The sequence below is a fragment of the Microtus pennsylvanicus genome, chromosome 1 (genome assembly GCF_037038515.1).
Source record: "Microtus pennsylvanicus isolate mMicPen1 chromosome 1, mMicPen1.hap1, whole genome shotgun sequence".
Taxonomy (NCBI): Eukaryota; Metazoa; Chordata; class Mammalia; order Rodentia; family Cricetidae; genus Microtus; species Microtus pennsylvanicus.
The window spans coordinates 101,775,358-101,781,357 of NC_134579.1; positions in this window are offsets into that span (position 1 = coordinate 101,775,358).

Genomic DNA, 6,000 nt, shown 5'->3' on the forward strand with positions numbered 1-6,000 from the left:
CATGTGTGTGGCGGTCAGATGATAAATGGGTGGAGTCAATTCTCTCCTCCCACTATGGGGGACCCAGGGGTCAAAGTCAGGTCATCAGGCTCGGGAGCAGGTGCCTCTGTCTAGGAAATCACCTCACTGTCTCTCAGACCACTTTTGAAGTGAGGAGGCCTCAGTATGAATTGTCACAATTGGAGAGGAAAACTATCTGCTCCCAACTAAATCAGGACGCAGGCAAAGCAACGGTAATCTGTAAAACAAACACCCACCGAAGTGGGGCTCAGACCTGTAATCTTAGCACTTGGGAGGCTAAGGCAGGAGGATCTAGAGTCCAAGGTCAGCCTGCACTACACAGTGAGAGCCTGTCTAAAAAGAAACAGATAAATTAATAACAGTGATAAAACATATTTAAACAAAAAGCATTTCAGGGGAATGGGAATGTGGCTCAGTTAGCTGAGTGTTTGGGTAGTGTGCAGGAAGTTCCATCCCCAACACCGCATGAATTGGGCATAGTTTCCGTGAGGTGGTGGCACATCTTTAATCCCAGCACTCGGGAGGCAGAGACAGGCAGATCTCTCTGACTTCGAGCAAGAGCTAGTTCCAGCACAGGCTTCAAAGCTACAGAGAAACCCTGTCTTGAAAACAACAACAACAACAACAATAAAAGCCAAAAAAAAAAAAAAAGTAAAAAAGAACTGGGCATAGTAGCGCACACGTTTAAGTCCAACACTTCAGCGACAGAGGCGGGGGGGGGGGGGGGGGCCGGAATTTCTGTGAATTCAAAGACAGCCTGGTCTACATAGTGAGTTCCAGGCCAGCAAGGGGCTATATAGGAAGACTCTGTTCCAACAAATAACCAATAACACCCCACCCCCATTTTTGATGAACCCTTCCTTTACAGAGCTGTATTTGGGATGAGGAAGAGGATGGTGTGCCCTGCACCAGGGGGTCGGAGGCTATAATTAATGATAATTAATGAACTCCAGATATCACACTTCACGTAACTGACCCAGAACATCACACGTGTCCCAGCCTGGGATGGTTCTTGAGTTGACTCCCTTTGACCCCTGCTTCTTGTCTCTGCGTCTTCGGGGAGGTCACCGGGCCTGGGAAAGACTGGAGGACACAGTGGGGCTTGGACTTCACTCTCCTGTGGACGCCAGGGGCGCACAGTACATCAAGACCCTATGAAGCCCTCTGGGGTCCCAGTCTGTCCTTAGCCCTAGCCCTGATGCTCCCTGTCTCTCTTTAGCCCCAGCTACTAAAGACAAATCTCGGACCGCTGGTGGGTCTTCACTGCCACCTAGTGGCCAGCTCCATTCCGCTTCACCTGGCGTGTTGGAAAAATGGTCACAGCCCTGCCAGAGGCCTCCTGGAGGCCAGGAGTCTAGGGATCGGCTGCGGTTTTGGAACTGCCCAGTTCTGGGCTCCAGGAAAACAGACAAGCGGGAGGCCAGGAGTACAGGGCGCCCCTTGCAGGCTAAATCGAGCAATGTGTGTGCTATTCCTAAGAGCCCCGAGGAACTCCTGGAGCTAAACTGAGAGGGTCAGGACCTACTGATGGTTTAGAAAGTGGAGTGGGAGAAACAATCCCATTCAGATATTGCTGACGGGGCTGAGATTCCGTTCCGGTCTTTCCCTTCCCTCCCCTCCCACGATGTCTCATTTCTTCTTTCTTTTCTCTCTCTCACTTCTTCCTTTCCTCCCTCCCTCCTTTGCCTCAAACTTGCCAGGGCCAGGGTAAATAAACTGAGGGTGACCTTGAACTTCTGATCTTCTTGCCTCTGCCCCCGGAATTACTGAGCTTATAGACGTGCACCACCTGGCTCGTGTGTGTGTGTGTGTGTGTGTGTGTGTGTGTGTGTGTGTGTGTACCTGGGCACGCATGTGCGGAGGCAGAAGCCATTGTCAGGCGTGTTCTCAATTACTCTCCATTCTATTTTTTATTCCATGTATTTATCTGTGTGTACACCTGTGTGTGATGCAGTGTACAGGTGTGTAGTTGGGTTTTTTTTACTCTTTACTCTTTGGGGGCCCACCACTCAGCCCCCAAGTAAACACATGGAGGCTTATGAATTCTTCCTTATGAATGCCTGGTCCTAGCTTGGCTTATTTCTAGCTAGCTTTTCTTAACTTAAATTATCCCATCTACCTTTTGCCTCTGGGCTTTCCCCTCTCTCTAGTCTATATACCTTTCTTTCCTTCTTACTCCATGGCTGGTTGTATGGCTGGTCCCTGGAGTCCTCCTCTCCTTTTCTCTCTCCTCCCTCTTCTCCTTTTCTCCTCCTATTTGTTCTCTCCGCCCACCATCCCCCCATCCCTCTCCTGACTAGCTATTGGCCATTCAGCTCTTTATTAGACCAATCAGGTATTTTAGGCAGGCAAAGTAACACAGCTTCACAGAGTTAACACATCTTTGCATCAGTAAACAAATATTCACAGCATAAAAGAATGTAACATCTTTAACTAATATTTCCCAGCACAGACAGCAGCCAAAGGACAACTTATGGGAGTCAGGTCTCTCGTTTCACCGCATGGGATTTAGGGATTGAAATCAGGTCATCGGGCTTGGTGGTAAGCACGTTTACCTGCTGAGCCATTCAGTCAGCCCTCCTGTTTTAAAAGTTTTATTTCCTTCTGAGGCAAGGTCTCACTATGTAGACTTGACTGGCCTGGAACTCCATATGTAGACCAGGCTGGCCTTGAACTCATAGAGATCTGGCGCTTCATTTCCTGAGAGCTGGGATTAAGTGTGCATCATACCAGGCCAGTTGATTTTTAAAGGCGGAGTCATTCAATAATGCCAAAGTTTACTGATTGTCTAGACTGGCTGGCCAAGAAACCCTCAGGATCTGCCTCTGTGGTGCTAGCGTTAAAGATGTGGGCCACCATGCCTAGATTTTTATGTGGGTTCTGGGATTCAAACTCAGTTCTCATGCTTGAGCAGAAAGCACTTCACCAAATAAGACATCTTCTTGGTCCCTTGTGTGTGTTTTTGAAACAGAGGGGTTTTGTTGTTGTTGTTGTTGGTGGTGGTGGTTTGTTTTGTTTTTTGAGACAGGTTTTCTCTGTGTAGTCCTGGCTGTCCTGGAACTCGCTCTTTAGACCAGGCAGGCCTGGAACTCACAGAGATCCATCTGCCTCTGCCTCTGCCTCCCGAGCACTGGGATTAAAGATGTGTGTCACCATCACCCAGCCAAAGTCTAGTGTTATAGCTGGAGTTATATGCTCTGCTTACTAGGCAGGTGCAGAAATCTGTACTCCGGTCCTCATTTGCTTTTAATCACTGAGTGTCTTCTCCCCAGCCCCTGTGAAGCCATCTCTTACGTGCAGTTAAATACATTATTCTGAGTTGAAACTGGTGGGGGTGAGGGGTGTTCACGTGCATGTACCAGCTTGCATTCCCACCAGCAATGCAGAGGTGTTCCCTTTTTCCCACAGTCTCTCCAGCATAAGTTGTCATCAGTGTTTTTTATCTTGGCCATTCTTACAGGTGTAAGATGGAATCTCAGAGTTGTTTTGAGTTGCATTTCTCTGATGACTAAGGTTGTTGAACATTTCCTTAAGTCTTTCAGCCATTTTAGATTCCTCTGTTGAGAGTTCTCTGTTTAGGTCTGTACTCCATTTTTTTTAAATTGGATTCTGTGTTCTTTTGGTGACCATTTTCTTGAGTTCTTTGTATATTTTGAAGATCAGACCTCTGTCTGATGTGGGGTTAGTGAAGATCTTTTCCCATTCTGTAGGCTGTTGTTTTGTCTTATTGACAGTTTTTAAGTTTCATGAGGTCCCATTTATTAATTGTTTTTCTCATTGTCTGTGCTGCTGGGGTTCTATTTTGGAAGTGGTCTCCTGTGCCAATGCATTCAAGTGTATTTTCCACTTTCTCTTCTATAAGGTTCAGTGTGGCTGGCTTTATGTTGAGGTCTTTGATCCATTTGGAATTGAGTTTTGTGCATGGTAATAGATATGAGTTTATTTTCATTTTTTCTACATGTTGATACCCAGTTACGCCAGCACCGCTTGTTAAATATGCTTTCTTTTTTCCATTTGATATTTTTTGCTTCTTTGTCCAAAATCAGGTGTTCAAAGATATGTAGATTGATATCTGGGTCTTTTATTCGGTTCCATTGGTCCTCCTGTCTGTTCTTATGCCAATACCAGGCTGTTTTCAGTACTGTAGCTCTGTAGTAGAGTTTGAAGTCAGGGATTATGATGCCTCCAGAAGATCTTTTATTGTACAGGATTTTTTGGCTATCCTGGGTTTTTTTGCTTTTCCATATGAAGTTAGTACCGTTCTTTTGAGGTCTGTGAATAATTTTACTGCGATTTTGATGGGCATTGCATTGAATTTGTAGACTGCTTTTGGTAAGACTGCCATTTTTGCTATGTTAGTTCTGCCTACCCAAGGGCATGGGAGATCTTCCACCTTCTGGTGCCTTCTTCAATTTATTTCTTCACAGATTTAAAGTTCTTGTCATACAAGTCTTCCACTTGTTTGGTTAGAGTTACTCTGAGTTATTTTATGCTATTTGTGGCTATTGTGAAGGATGTTGTTTCTCTGATTTCTTTCCCAGCCCTTTTATCATCTGTGTACAGGAGGGCTACTGATTTTTTTTTTAGGTAATCTTGTATCTTGCTACATTACTGAAAGTGTTTATGAATTGTAGAAGTTCCTTGGTAGAATTTTTGGGATCTCTTATATAAACTATCATATCATCAGCAAACAGTGAGAGTTTGACTTATTCTTTTCTAATTTCTATCCCATTGATCTCCTTTTGGTGTCTCATTGCTCTAGCTAGGACCTCAAGAACTATATTGAATAGATATGGAGAGAGTGGACAACTTTGTCTTGTTCCTGATTTCAGTGGCATCACTGGAATTTCTCTTCATTTAGTTTGATGTTGGCTGTTGGCTTGCTATATATTGCCTTTATTATGTTTAGCCCTGCTCTCTCCAAGACCTTTATCGTGAAGGGATGTTGTATTTTGTTGAATGTTTTTTCGGCATCTAATGAGATGATCATGTGGTTTTTATTTTTCAACTTGTTTATATGGTGGATTACTTTGACAGATTTTTGTATGTTGAACCATCCCTGCATCTCTGGAATGAAGTGACTCGATCATGGTGGATGAAGATTCTGATGTGTTCTTGGATTCAGTTTGCCAGTATTTTATTTAGTATTTTTGCATCAATGTTCATGAGTGAGGTTGGTCTGTAATTCTCTTTCTTAGTAATGTCTTTCTGTGGTTTGGGTAGTAGGGTAATTGTAGCCTCATAAAAAGAGTTTGGCGATGTTCCTTCTGTTTCTATTGTGTGGAATAATTTGAGGAGTATTGGTATTAGTTCTTCCTTGAAAGTCTTGTAGAATTCTGTGCTGAAACCATCTAATCCTGGGCTTTTGTGTGTGTGTGGGGGGGGAGACTTTTGATGACTCTATTTTTTCAGCAGTTATAGTTCTGTTTAATTTGCTTATCTGGTCTTGATTTAATTTTGGTAAGTGATATTTATCCAGAAAGTTGTCCATTTCCTTTAAGTTTTCCAACTTTGGGAGTACAGGTTTTTGAAATATGACCTGATGATTCTCTGTATTTCCTCTGTGTCTTTTTTTTTTTCGAGACAGGGTTTCTCTGTGGCTTTGGAGCCTGTCCTGGAACTAGCTCTGTAGACCAGGCTGGTCTCGAACTCACAGAGATCCGCCTGCCTCTGCCTCCCAAGTGCTGGGATTAAAGGCATGCGCCACCATCACCCGGCTCTCTGTGTCTGTTTTTATGTCCCCCTTTTCATTTCTGATTTTGTTAATTTGGATATTCTCTCTCTGCCTTTTGGTTAGTTTGGATAAGTGTTGTCTATTTTGTTGAGTTTCTCAAAGAACCAACTTTTTGTCTCATTGAATCTTTGTATTGTTTTCTTTGTTTCTATTTTGTAGATTTCAGCTCTCAATTTGATTATTTCCTGCCATCTAGTTCTCTTAGGTGAGTTTGCTTCTTTTTTAAAAAAATTATTTATTATGTA